Source organism: Trachypithecus francoisi, unplaced genomic scaffold (assembly GCF_009764315.1).
Source record: "Trachypithecus francoisi isolate TF-2019V2 unplaced genomic scaffold, Tfra_2.0 Lachesis_group5, whole genome shotgun sequence".
NCBI lineage: Eukaryota > Metazoa > Chordata > Mammalia > Primates > Cercopithecidae > Trachypithecus > Trachypithecus francoisi.
The window spans coordinates 93,504,878-93,519,579 of record NW_022681470.1 but is presented as its reverse complement, the minus strand read 5'-3'; the positions used below and the strand labels follow the sequence as shown (position 1 = coordinate 93,519,579).

Genomic DNA, 14,702 nt, shown 5'->3' with positions numbered 1-14,702 from the left:
TCAGTAGTATACTTACGCATTGAAATACTATTCAACAATAAAAATGAGCAAATCACAGCTCACATAACAATAAGGACGAATCCCACAGACATGTTGAATGAAAGAACCAAGACACAAAGATGTATATACTGGTATGATTATATGCATACGAAGTTTAACACAGGTAAAACTAATTGACATTGTTTAGCCATGCCTACATAGATGGTAAGCCTATAAAGAAAATAGAGCCAGGAGCTGTGGCTTATGCCTGTAACCCCAGCACTTTGGGAGGCCGGGGCGGGTGGATCACTTGAGCTCAGGAGTTCCAGACCAGCCTGAGCAACGTGGTGAAACCCTGTATCTACCAAAAATATAAAACTTAGCCAGGCATGTTGCCTTGCGCCTGTAATCCCAGCTACTCAGGAGGCTGAGGCAGGTGGATCGCTTGAATCCGGGAGGGGGCGGTTGCAGAGATCGTGCCACTGGACTCCAGCCTGGGTGACAGAGTGACACCATCATGTCACCTGGGTCTCAGAAAAAAAAGAAGGCTGGGTGCGGTGGCTCACACTTGGAATCCCAACGCTTTGGGAGGCTGAGGCGGGCGGATCACGAGGTCAGCAGATTGAGACCATCCTGGCTAACACGGTGAAACCCCGTCTCTACTAAAAACACAAAAAAATTAGCTGGGCATGGTGGCGGGTGCATGTAGTCCCAGCTACTCCGGAGGCTGAGGCAGGAGAATGGCGTGAACCTGGGAGACAGAGCTTGCGGCGAGCCGAGATGGCGCCACTGCACTCTAGCCTGCGCAGGCAGAGCGAGACTCCGTCTCAAAAAAAAAAAGAAGGGCCGGGCGCGGTGGCTCAAGCCTGTAATCCCAGCACTTTGGGAGGCTGAGACGGGCGGATCACGAGGTCAGGAGATCGAGACCATCCTGGCTAACACGGTGAAACCCCGTCTCTACTAAAAAATACAAAAAACTAGCCGGGCGTGGTGGCGGGCGCCTGTAGTCCCAGCTACTCGGGAGGCTGAGGCAGGAGAATGGCGTAAACCTGGGAGGCGGAGCTTGCAGTGAGCTGAGATCCGGCCATTGCACTCCAGCCTGGGTGACAAAGCAAGACTCCGTCTCAAAAAAAAAAAAAAGAAAAAAGAAAATGGATCTCAAAAGTCAAGAATGCGGTCATCTCTGCCAGAGAGAGGGCTATGAGTAAGAACCCTGAGAGCTTCTCAGCTATGATAATCTCTTTTTTTTTTTTCTCTTTTTGAGACAGAGTCTCGCTCTGTTGCCCAGGCTGGAGTGCAGTGGCATGATATCGGCTCACTGGAAGCTCCGTCTCCCAGGTTCATGCCATTCTCCTGCATCAGCCTCCCAAGTAGCTGGGACTACAGGCGCCCACCATCACGCCCGGCTAATTTCTTTTTATTTTTAGTAGAGACGAGGTTTCACAGTGTTAGCCGGGATTGTCTCAATCTCCTGACCTTGTGATCCGCCCATCTCGGCCTCCCAAAGTGCTGGATTACACAGTACAGGCGTGAGCCACCGCGCCAACTTTTTTTTTTTTTTTTTTTTTTTTTTTTTTTAGGCAGAGTTTCTCTCTTGTTGCCCAGGCTGGAGTGCAATGGCGCGATGTCAGCTCACCGCAAACTCCGCCACCTGGGTTCAAGCAATTCTCCTGCCTCAGCCTCCCGAGTAGCTGGGATTACAGCCACCACGCCTGGCTAATTTTGTATTTTTAGTAGAGACAGGTTTCTCCATGTTGGTCAGGCTGGTCTCGAACTCAGGTGATCTGCCAGCCTCAGCCTCCCAAAGTACTGGGATTACAGGCATGAGCCACGCGCCCGGCCTATTTTTTTTTTTTTTTTTTTTTTTTTTTAGTCTGGGGTGGTTATATGGGTGTTTGCTTTCTAATTTATTACACTGTAAATATATGTTTTATATATTTTTCTGTATATGTGCATTTCAAAAAAATCTTAAAAGTTTAAAAAAATACAGATTTATAAATTTTAAAACACCATGCTAAAAAAATGTATTGGCAAAGAAATCATAATGAAAATTTAAAGATGTTTTGTAACTGAACAATAATGAAAATACAAAACAAAACCTGTGGGAGAAGGCCAAAGTGGTATTTCAAGGGCAAGTTGTAGCCTCAGAGTGCTTATTTTTGAAAAATTTTTTTTTTTTTTTTTTTTTTTTTTTTTGAGACGGAGTCTCGCTCTGCCGCCCAGGCTGGAGTGCAGTGGCCGGATCTCAGCTCACTGCAAGCCCCGCCTCCTGGGTTTACGCCATTCTCCTGCCTCAGCCTCCCAAGTAGCTGGGACTACAGGAGCCCGCCACGTCGCCCGGCTAGTTTTTTGTATTTTTTTTTTTTTTTAGTAGAGACGGGGTTTCACCGTATTAGCCAGGATGGTCTCGATCTCCTGACCTCGTGATCCGCCCGTCTCGGCCTCCCAAAGTGCTGGGATTACAGGCTTGAGCCACCGCGCCCGGCCTATTTTTGAAAAATTTTTAATGCTAGAGGATTGACCTATTCTAACTTAAAAAGTCAGATAGGCCGGGCGCGGTGGCTCAAGCCTGTAATCCCAGCACTTTGGGAGGCCGAGACGGGCGGATCACAAGGTCAGGAGATCGAGACCATCCTGGCTAACATGGTGAAACCCCGTCTCTACTAAAAATACAAAAACTAGCCGGGCGACATGGCGGGCGCCTGTAGTCCCAGCTGCTTGGGAGGCTGAGGCAGGAGAATGGCGTGAACCCAGGAGGCGGAGCTTGCAGTGAGCTGAGACCCGGCCACTGCACTCCAGCCTGGGCGGCAGAGCGAGACTCCGTCTCAAAAAAAAAAAAGTCAGATAAAGAACAGGACAAACTCATAGAAAACAGAGGCGAGCACGGTGGCTCTCTCCTGTAATCCCAGCACTTTGGGAGGCTGAGGTGAACTGATCACGAGGTGAGGACATACAGACCATCATGGCTAACACGGTGAAACCCCATCTGTCCCAAAAATACAAAAAATTAGCCAGACATGGTGGCATACGCCTGTAGTCCCAGCTATTCTACTTGGGAGGTTGAGGCAGGAGAATTGTTTGAACCTGGGAGGCAGAGATTGCAGCGAGCCAAGTTTGCACCACTGCACTCCAGCCTGGGCAACAGAGTAAGACTCCAGGTCTCAAAAAAGAAAAAAGAAGGCCGGGCGCGGTGGCTCAAGCCTGTAATCCCAGCACTTTGGGAGGCCGAGATGGGCGGATCACGAGGTCAGGAGATCGAGACCATCCTGGCTAACACGGTGAAACCCCGTCTCTACTAAAAATACAAAAACTAGCCAGGCGAGGTGGTGGACGCCTGTAGTCCCAGCTACTCGGGAAGCTGAGGCAGGAGAATGGCGTAAACCCAGGAGGCAGAGCTTGCAGTGAGCTGAGATCCGGTCACTGCACTCCAGTCCGGGCGACAGAGCGAGACTCCACCTCAAAAAAAAAAAAAAAAAAAAAAAAAGAAAAAGAAAAGAAAACAGACGGAAGCGGCCGGGCACAATGGCTCATGCCTGTAATCCCAGTGCTCTGGGAAGCTGAGGCAGGTGGATCACCTGAGGTCAGGAGTTCGAGACCAGCCTGGCCAACATAATGAAACCCCATCTCTACTAAAAATACAAAAAATTAGCTGGGCGTGGTGGTAGATGCCTGTAATTCCAGCTCTCTGGAGGCTGAGGCAGGAGAATCTCTTGAACCAGGGAGGCGGAGGTTGCAACGAGCCAAGATCGCGCCATTGCACCCAGCCTGGGCAACAAGAGCAAAACTCTGTCTCAAAAAAAAAAAAGAAGGAGGGCCGGGCGCGGTGGCTCAAGCCTGTAATCCCAGCACTTTGGGAGGCCGAGACGGGCAGATCACGAGGTCAGGAGATCAAGACCATCCTGGCTAACACGGTGAAACCCCGTCTCTACTAAAAATACAAAAAACTAGCCGGGCGAGGTGGCGGGCGCCTGTAGTCCCAGCTACTCGGGAGGCTGAGGCAGGAGAATGGCGTAAACCCGGGAGGCGGAGCTTGCAGTGAGCTGAGATCCGGCCACTGCACTCCAGCCTGGGCAGCAGAACGAGACTCTGTCTCAAAAAAAAAAAAGAAGGAAACATATAATAAAGATAAATGCCGAAATGAAATAGTAAGGTCAGGCACAGTGGCTCACGCCTGTAATCCTAGCACTCTGGTGGATCACCTGAGGTTGGCAGTTCGAGACCAGCCTGGTCAACATGGTGAAGCCCCATCTCTACTAAAAATACAAAAATTAGCCGGGTGTGGTGGTGGGCGCCTATAATCCCAGCTACTCAGGAGACTGAGGCAGGAGAATCACTTGAACCTGGGAGGTGGAGGTTGTAGTGAGCCGAGATTACACCATTGCACTCCAGCTAGGTGACAAAGGAAAACTTCGTCTCAAAAAATAAATAAATAAATAAATAATAAATAGTAGACAAAGATAAATTAGAGAGGATCAATAAAGCCAAAAGTTGTTTTCTAGGATCAAGCAAATGAAATAGGCAAACCTCTGATAGGAATGATAAAGAAAACAAGAGAAAGCACAAATAAAATTAGAATGAAAACGCAGACCTGACTATAGAAAGAGCAGTGATTATAAAGATAAGAGAATACTACCTATGGCCAGGCACGGTGGCTCATGCCTCTAATCCCAGCACTTTGGGAGGCTGACGTGGGCGGATCTCTTGAGGTCAAGAGTTCGAGACCAGCCTGGCCAACATGGCAAACCGTCTCTACAAAAAATACAAAAATAGCTGGGCGTGGTGGTGCACACCTGTAATCTCAGCTACTCAGGAGGCTGAGGCACAAGAATCACTTGAACCTGGGAGATGGAGGTTGCAGTGAGGAGAAATCGCATGGCTGGGTGTGATGGCTCATGCCTATAATCCCAGCACTTTGGGAGTCCGAGGCAGGCAGATCACCTGAGGTCAGGAGTTCGAGACCAACCTGGCCAACATGGTGAAATCCTGTCCCTACCAAAAATACAAAAATTAGCTGGGTGTGGTGGTGTGTGCCTGTAACCCCTGCTACTCAGGAGGCTGAGGCAGGAGAATCGCTTGAACCTGGGGGACAGAGGTTGCAGTGAGCCGAGATCTCCAGCCTGGCTGACAAGAGCGAAACTCCATCTCAAAAAAAAAAAATGAAAAAAAGAAAAGATATCACACCACTGCACTCCAGCCTGGGTGACAGAGCAAGACTCCATCTTAAAAAAAAAAAAAAGAGTACTACCTACAACTTCATGCCAAAATGCAAATGAAGTAGACAAATTTCTACTCCCCAAAATAAAACTTACCAAAACGGAATCAAGAAGAAATAGAAACTCTGAATGGTCCTATTAAAGAAATGAAATCAGTAATTAATCTTCCTAAAAACAAAACAAAAACACCAGGTCAAAACAGTTTTAGAGACAAGGGACAGATCTTTCAAGGAACAGATCACTGAAATCTTACATAAACTCTTCCAAAGAATAGACAACTGAAATAAAAACTCTAACTTGGCTGGGCACGGTGGCTCATGCTTGTAATCCCAGCACCCTTTGGGAGGCTGAGGCGGGTGGATCACCTGAGGTCAGGAGTTCGAGACCAGCCTCAAAATGGAGAAACCCCATCTTTATTAAAAATACAAAATTAGCCAGGCGTGGTGCTGCATGCCTGTAATTCCAGCTACTCAGGAAGCTGAGGCAGGAGAATTGCTTGAACCTCGGAGGCGGAGGTTGCAGTGAGCTGAGATCGCGCCATTGCACTCTAGCCTGGGCAACGAGAGCGAAACTCCATCTCAGAAAAAAAAAAAAAAAAGAAACTCTTTAACTCTTTCTATAAGGTAAATACAACCTTGATTCCAAAACTACATACAGACAGTATGACAAAGATAAATTATAGGCTGATCTCTCTTATGCATATAAGTACAAAAATCTTACACAAAATATTAGGAAAGTATAGCTGCTTTTATTTATTATTATTACTTTTTTTGAGACAGAGTCTTATCTGCTGCCCAGGCTGGAGCACAGTGGCATGATCTCTGCTCACTGCAACCTCTGCCTCCTGGGTTCGAACGATTCTCATGCTTCAGCCTCCCGAGTAGCTGGGATTACAGGAGTGAGCCACCACACCTGGCCAGTGTAGTAGATTTTAAATGGCCACAAATTATTTGCAGTTCCTCCCATTAAGAAGGAGCCTGTCTCTTCACTCTGAATCTGGGCTGGCCTGTGACTTACTAGGATGACTAGAGTGTCACAGAAGTGCCATCATGTGATTTTTGAGCCTAAGTTTCATGAAACCTTAAAGCATCCACTCTCGCCCACTTGGAATGCTATTTTCATCTGAACAAGCCTAAGATGGCATTCTGGAGAGGCCGTGTGGATGAGAAGCAAGGTACTGCAACTGGTAGGCTGCCAGCTGAAATGATAAGGAAGCCCATCCTTGATCATCAGCTCTATTGAGGTCACCAGACAATGGCAGCCACCTAAATGAGTCCAGGTGAGACCAGCCCAAATTGCCCACCCAAAGAATTGTGTGTTTAAAAAAAAAAATTGTCATTTTAAGCTGCTAAGTTTAGGGTTGGTTTGTTACACAGCAATAAATAATTGATACAAATAAAATCCAGAAGTATGTAAAAACATAAAATGTGTCATGACAAAGTTGGATTTATCCTAAGAATACAAAGGTGGTTTAATGTGAGAAAAATCCTTAAATGTAATTTACCTCAATAATATATTAAATGAGAAGGGGCGTGGTGGCTCATGTCTGTAATTGCAGCACTTTGGGAGGCTGAGGTGAGGCTGAGGTAGGGGATCACTTGAGCTCAGGAGTTTGAGACCATCCTAGGCAACATGGTGAAACCCTGTCTCTATCAAAAATACAAAAAATTAGCTGGGTGTGGTGGCACATGCCTGTGGTCCCAGTTACTCAGGAGGCTGAGGTGGGAGGATAGTTTGAACGCAGGTGGCAGAGGTTGCAGTGAGCCAAGATTGCACCACTACACTCCAGCCTGGGTGACAGTGAGACCCCCATCTCAAAATAATTAATAATAATATTAATATATTTAAAGAGAAAAAATACATAATCATTTTTGTAAATGCAGAAAAGCATAGGATTAAAATCCAATGCCCACTAATTCTAAAACCAAAGGCGTGGCAATTAGAAATAGAATCCTCCTGGCCGGGTGCGGTGGCTCAAGCCTGTAATCCCAGCACTTTGGGAGGCCGAGGCGGGTGGATCACGAGGTCAGGAGATCGAGACCCTCCTGGCTAACACGGTGAAACCCCATCTCTACTAAAAATACAAAAAACTAGCCGGGCGCGGTGGCGGGCGCCTGTAGTCCCAGCTACTCGGAGGCTGAGGCGGGAGAATGGCGGGAACCCGGGAGGCGGAGCTTGCAGTGAGCCGAGATCACGCCACTGCACTCCAGCCTGGGCGACACAGCGAGACTCCGCTCTCAAAAAAAAAAAAAAAAAAAAAAAAAAAAAGAAGAAAGAAATAGAATCCTCCTTAACCTGATAAAGAGTATCTTTAAAACCTGCAACCAAAAATCAACCTCAATAGTGAAACACAAGATATACTCCCTCTAAAATCAGAAACAATACTTTTTTATGGCATAGTTTTTAAGAAAAAATAAAATAAAATCCAGAAATAAGACAAGGATGTCCATTATCACCATTTCTGTTCAGCACAGCACTAGAGTCCTATTTTGATGGATTAATGCTGGAAGAGAGGAGAAACACTAAATAATAAATAAATAAAAATAGAGTTCTAGTCAGCACAGGAGTGCAAGAAAAAGCAATGAAAGGAGTGGATATTGGAAAAGAAAAAAACAAAGCTCATTTAAAGGTGACATAGGCTGGGTGAGGTGGTTCACACTTGTAATCCCAGCAGGTTAGGAGGTTAAGGTAGGAGGATCACTTGAGCACAGGAATTTGAGATCAGCCTGAGTAACATAGTGAGGCCCCTGTCTCTACAAAAAAAAAAAAAAAAGAAATAATTAGCTGGGTGTGGTGGTACACACCTGTAGTCTCAGCTGCTGGGGTGACTGAGGAGGATCACTTGAGCCTGGGAGGTGGAGGTTGCAGTGAGCCACGATCATACCACTGCACTCCAGCCTGGGTGATAGAGCAAGACTGTCTCAAAAAAAAAAAAAAAAAAAAAAGTAAAGATGACATAATCGTATACTTAGAAAAGCAAAAAAAAAAAAAAAAAAAAAGGATAAATGGTTTTAATTTAAAACAAGAGTTTAGCAAGATAAATTACTATAAGATTATTGTATAAGGAATATTTTTTTTCCTTTTGAGACAGAGTCTCACTCTGTTGCCCAGGCTGGAGTGCAGTGGCTCGGTCTCGGCTCACTGCAACCTCTGCTTCCTGGGTTCAAGAGATTCTCTGCCTCAGCCTCCTGAGCAACTGGGATTACAGGCGCACACCATCACGCCTGGCTAGTTATGTATTTTTGTAGAGACAGGGTTTCACATTGTTGACCAGACTGGTCTCGAACTCCTGACCTCAGGTGATCCTCCTGCCTCGGCCTCCCAAAGAGCTGGGATTATAGGTGTGAGCCACTGCACCTGGCCATGTATGAGGAATAATTTAATTCCATTTCTATAAACCAAAAATAATTATAAAATGTAATAAGAATGTATTGGCTGGGCGCGGTGGCTCACACCTCTAATCCCAGCACTTTGGGAGGTGGAGGTGGGTGGATCACAAGGTCAGGAGATCAAGACCATCCTGACTAACACGGTGAAACCCCGTCTCTACTAAAAATACAAAAAATTAGCCAGGCATGGTGGTGAGCAGCTGTAGTACCAGCTACTCAGGAGGCTGAGGCAGGAGAATGGCATGAACCCGGGAGGCGGAGCTTGTAGTGAGCCTAGATTGTGCCAGTGCACTCTAGATTGGGTGACAGAGCAAGAGTCCGTCTCAAAAAAAAGAAAAAATAGAAAGTATTTTTAATAGTAACAAAAACTACAAGTTACCTAGAAATAAATCTAATAAAGATTGACAAGGCCTGTGTGAAGAAAAAAAAAATTTTTTTTGAGACAGAGTTTTGTTCTTGTCCAGGCTGGAGTGCAATGGCGCGATTTTGGCTCACAGCAACCTCCGCCTCCTGGATTCAAGCAATTCTCCTGCCTCAGCCTCTTGAGTAGCTGGGATTACAGGCGCCCGCCACCACACCTGGCTAATTCTGTGTTTTTTTAGTAGAGACGGGGTTTCTCCATGTTGGTCAGGCTGGTCTACAACTCCTGACCTCAGGTGATCCACCCACCTCGGCCTCCCAAAGTGCTGGGATTACAGGCATGAGCCACTGCGCCCAGCCCATGAAGAAAACACTTTATTAAAAAACATTTTTGGCTGGGTGCAGTGGCTCACGCCTGTAATCCCAGCACTTTGGGAGGCCGAGGCGGATGGATCACAAGGTCAGGAGATGGAGACCATCCTGGCCAACATGGTGAAACCCCGTCTCTACTGAAAATACAAAAAATTAGCTGGGCATGGTGGCACACGCCTGTAGTCCCAGCTACTCAGGAGGCTGAGGCAGGAGAATCGCTTGAACCTGGGAGGCGGAGGTTGCAGTGAGCCAAGATAACACCACTGCACTCCAGCCTAGGCAACAGAGCGAGACTCCGTCTCAAAAAAAAAAAAAAAATTTTTTTTTCACTAGGTAAGGGTAAAGAAATATTTTTTTAAAGACATTTTTTATAGAAAGCCTAGGTAAATAGCTATATTATTTTTCATGGATAAACTCAATATTGGAAATAAGTCAATTCATCCTACATTAAACTTTGTTTTGTTTTTGTTTTGTTTTGTTTTGAGATGGAGTCTTGCTCTTGTTGCCCAGGCTGGAGTGCAATGGCGCAGTCTTGGCTCACTGCAACCTCTGCCTCCTGGGTTCAAGCTATTCTGCTTCAGCCTCCCAAGTAGCTGGGACTGCAGGTGCCCACTACCATGCCTGGTTAATTTTGTATTTTTAGTAGAGATGGGGTTTCACCATGTTGTTCAGGCTGGTCTCAATTTCCTGACCTCAGGTGATCCACCCACCTCGGCCTCCCAAAGTGCTGGGATTACAGGCGTGAGCCACCGCACCCGGCCCATCCTACATTAATCTTTGAATTCAGCACAATCTCAATCAAAATCCAGCAGGAATTTTTGTTTTTTAGAAATTGATAAGGTGATTCTAAATGTCACACAGAAATGCAAAGGACCTAGAATCGCCTGCCACTGCACTCCAGCCTAGGCAACAGAGCAAACTCTATCTCTAAAACATAAATAAAAAATAAAATTAAAATATTCCTGAAGAGAATAATAACATTAGAAGACTTATACCACTAGATTTTAAAGACTTACAGGCCGGGCATGGTGGCTCATGCCTGTACTCCTAGCACTTTGGGAGGCCGAGGCAGGTGGATCACCTGAGGCCAGGAGTTCAAGACCAGCCTGGGCCACGTGGTGAAACCCTGTCACTACAAAAATACAAAAAAAATGAGCCAGACCCAGCAGAACGTGCCTATAATCCCAGCTACTTGGGAGGCTGAGGCACGAGAATCACTTGAACCCAGGAGGCAGAGGCTGCAGTGAGCTGAGATTGTACCACTGTACTCCAGCCTGGGCAAGAGTGAGACTCTGTCTCAAAATAAATAAATAAATAAATAAGTGATACTGGAGCAACTTGATATTCATATGGGAAAATAAAAACAAAAAACAAACAAAATATCTTGGCTGGGCACAGTGGCTGACACCTGTAATCCCAGCCCTTTGGGAGGCCAAGATGGGCAGATTACTTGATGCCAGGAGTTCGAGACCAGCCTGGGCAACATAGGGAAACCCTATCTCTACAAAAATACAAAAATTTGGCCAGGCGTGGTGGTGTGTGTCTGTAGTCCCAGCTACTCAGTTGGCTGAGGAGTGAGGATTACTTGAGCCTGAGAGGTGGAGGTTGCAGTGAGCCATGATTGCTCCACTGCACTCCAGCCTGGATGACAAGACTCAAAGAAAAATGAAAGGAACATCTAAAGTTTTAAAAGTGTAAGCACGGGCAGGGCGCGGTGGCTCAAGCCTGTAATCCCAGCACTTTGGGAGGCCGAGACGGGTGGATCACGAGGTCAGGAGATCGAGACCATCCTGGCTAACATGGTGAAACCCAGTCTCTACTAAAAAATACAAAAAACTAGCCGGGCGTGGTGGCGGGCGCCTGTAGTCCCAGCTACTCTGGAGGCTGAGGCAGGAGAATGGCGTAAACCCAGGAGGCGGAGCTTGCCGTGAGCTGAGATCCGGCCACTGCACTCCAGCCTGGGTGACAGAGCAAGACTCCGTCTCAAAAAAAAAAAAAAAAAAAAAAATCATTCCAGAGGAAAACTTCAAGGAAAAAAACACATCATTCAGGAAAAATTAAAACTCATAAAAGGACTACTAGAATCTTCAGAAAATAAGTATCAAAATAAGTATGTTATAATTGAAATAAGTGTGTTATAATCCTAGGAAGGTAAGCATGATTAACAACTATTGGCCGGGCACGGTGGCTCATGCCTGTAATCCTAGCACTTTGGGAGGCAGAGGCGGGAGAATGGCGTAAACCTGGGAGGCCGAGCTTGCAGTGAGCTGAGATCCGGCCACTGCACTCCAACCTGGGCGACAGAGCGAGACTCCGTCTCAAAAAAAAAAAAAAAAAAAAAAAGTGTAAGCACACTACTGGCCAAACAAAATGAATACTGGAGCTAGACTTGGTTCAGTCTGTAACCCCTTGTCTAGCTTAATAAGTCTCAAGCTTTTGGTTTGTGGACATTAGTGTAGTACTTATTCACACTGGCTACTGCAGGAAGAAAGTAAAACAAAACCTCCAAACATATAGACAAAGAGAATATGAAGGAGAACGTGTAAGGATTAGGTGAAGAGTGCTGAGGCAGTAGAGAAGGAAGGCATAAGAAGGAAGAAAACACTAGGGAAAAGGGGGAAGGAAGAAAACATAATACCAAGAAGTGGGGAAGAGAAGAGTAAGGTGGAAGAGAGGGAAAGTTACAATGGAATAAAGGGGAGAAAAGGAAAAACATTTATTGAGCTCATCTTATGTGCCAGCCTCTGTGCTGAGTACTTTAACACCTTTTGTTCATTTAATAATCACATCTTGAAAAGATAATTTATTATTCTGATTTTCAGAAAGATGAAATAAATTGCTCAGTGGGTAAATAAATGAAGGATCTAGCAGTCAGTTCAACTCCAAAATCCTGTTCTTTCTACTATAGCACATTGAAATGGAGATCAGGGTAGACATGCAAAGATGCTGATGGAGAAAAGCGGTTGATGGGATCACTTGAGGTCAGGAGTTTGAGACCAGCATGGCCAACACGGTGAAACTCCGTGTCTACTAAAAATAGAAAAATTAGCCAGGCGTGGTAGCAGGCACCTATAATGCCAGCTACTCAGGAAGCTAAGGCAGGAGAATTGTTTTTTTTTTTTTTTTTTTGAGGCGGAGTCTCGCTCTGTCGCCCGGACTGGAGTGCAGTGGCCGGATCTCAGCTCACTGCAAGCTCCGCCTCCCGGGTTTACACCAGGCAGGAGAATTGTTTGTACTTGGGAGGCAGAGATTGCAGTGAGCCGAGATCGTGCCACTGCACTCCAGCCTGGGCAACAAACCAAGACTCCATCTCAAAAAAAAAAAAAAGCGGGTGATTTTTGCTGCTTCCCTGACAGGCTATATACAGCTCCCTTCAGCCTCTCCCCAAAACCATAGGTGCCCAAACAATGAGGCCAGGGTTGGAACCCCTGGCCAGTTAGACGATGAGCTGGAGGGGAGGCAACCTTTAACCAGCAGGCTTGAGACAATCGGTGTACTCAGGGTCTCCTGGCTAGCAGGCCCAGTGGGGTCTCCAAAGCCCTTCTGTATCCTCAGTGGTCCTTAAACACTGAAGATCCCCCCAGTTGTGTTTACTTAAGCCAGAAGGCTGGGCAATCTCTATATCCTTTCTCCATCGATCATTCTATGATTATTTTGTTAGAGAATTATTATTGTTCAGAGTACCAGATCTTAGTTGCATTCCACAGATAAGTTCGGCTCCAGGCTGGGCATGGTGGCTGTGACACCTGTAATCCCAGCACTTTGAGAGGCCAAGGCGGGTGGATCACTTGAGGCCAGGGGTTTGAGACCAGCCTGGCCAACATGGTGAAAGCCCATCTTTACTAAAAATACAAAAATTAGCAGGGTGTGGTGGCGGGCACCTGTAATCCAAGCTGCTTGGCAGGCTGAGGCAGGAAAATCACTTGATCCTGGGAGGCAGAGGTGCAGTGAGCCAAGATCGTACCACTGCACTCCAGCCTGGGCAACAGAGTGAGACCCTGTCTCAAAATAAATAAGTAAATAAATAAATAAGTTCAGCTCCAAATTGGGGAAATGTGGGGTCCACAGAAAGAAGTGGTTATCATTACTAGGGGAATAGGGCCCTTTTACTGAGAGAGGAACAGATAAACCCTCATCAACACAGAGGCACCAACACAGGAAGGAAAAAACAGAGAGTCTTAGAGAAAGGCCGGGCGCGGTGGCTCAAGCCTGTAATCCCAGCACTTTGGGAGGCCGAGACGGGCGGATCACGAGGTCAGGAGTTCGAGACCATCCTGGCTAACACAGTGAAACCCCGTCTCTACTGAAAAATACAAAAAGCTAGCCGGGCGAGGTGGCTGGCGCCTGTTGTCCCAGCTACTTGGGAGGCTGAGGCAGGAGAATGGCGTAAACCCGGGAGGCGGAGCTTGCAGTGAGCTGAGATCTGGCCACTGCACTCCAGCTCGGGCGACAGAGCAAGACTCCGTCTCAAAAAAAAAAAAAAAAAAAAAAGAGAAAGAGACAGAGGCAGGGTACCCAGAGTCAGGGACAGAGCACACAGACCCAGGGAAGCAGACAGAGGCGCATAGAGGATAGATTCTGATTCGGTCAGATGGAGTCAGAGCAATGCCTGGACACAGAGAGACCCAGCAGCTGGCAGAACAGAGGAGACATGGAATAGAATGGTGGCTAGACAGGCAAGGGGCAGGAGAGGAGGAGCAAGGCAGGGGCCTTCATGGGGATCTGTCTGTCCATACCAGCCAGGAAGGGTAGCCACCCTGGTGCTGCAGTCCCAGAAAGGTGTCCAGTTCTTCTTGGTTCTGCAGGTAGGGGGCCTCCTGGGGGCCTGGGCATCCCGATGCTTGCAGTCTCCTCCTGAAACACACATTGCCACCACTACCGTCTGTATCTAGTGGCCAGTGACGGGCACCAGGGAGGAACACCGCCTCGCCTCAGCCCAGCCCTGTTGCTTGCCCCCAGCCCAGCCCTTCCTGTTGGCATAGGCACAACATAGACCCAAACTGGTCCCACTTTGGGGCTCTGCTTGGCCAGGGCTGCAGAGTTGGCTGTGGGCAAGAGTGGCCCCTGCTGGTCAAAGGGCAGTACTGCCTCCACAAGAAAGCCAGGGTTCAGGGGAAGGCGAACAGCAAGAGCAAGCTGAATTCTCCCTCCTTGCCTGGTTGCTGATGCCAACCTTTGCCCCTGCTCAGCCAAATAGTGCACTCAGGACTCCCTTCCCTCTCTAACCAAGGGGCAGAATTAATACCTGACTGTGAAAGGTGGGTGACACTTGAAAGACCCTGAGATACAGTTGGTGCTACATAGCCGGGCCCAGGCATTTGGGCATCTCTGCTTTCAGCCAGCTACCCTTAGGAAGGTGCCATGAGTCCTGCAGGCATTGCTTCTCATC

At 47.1% G+C, this 14,702-nt stretch overlaps 1 protein-coding gene across 1 annotated transcript in view; it reads right to left on the bottom strand.

Moving 5' to 3' along the window:
• The window catches only part of ARHGEF2 (Rho/Rac guanine nucleotide exchange factor 2), a 58,603-nt gene extending 44,293 nt beyond the window's left edge, over positions 1-14,310 (bottom strand). The window contains exon 1 of the mRNA XM_033200543.1: positions 14,050-14,310. The gene's annotated coding sequence lies outside the window, so the exon portion shown is untranslated. The remainder of the gene's footprint in view (positions 1-14,049) is intronic.
• Between the last annotated feature and the right edge of the window lie 392 nt (positions 14,311-14,702).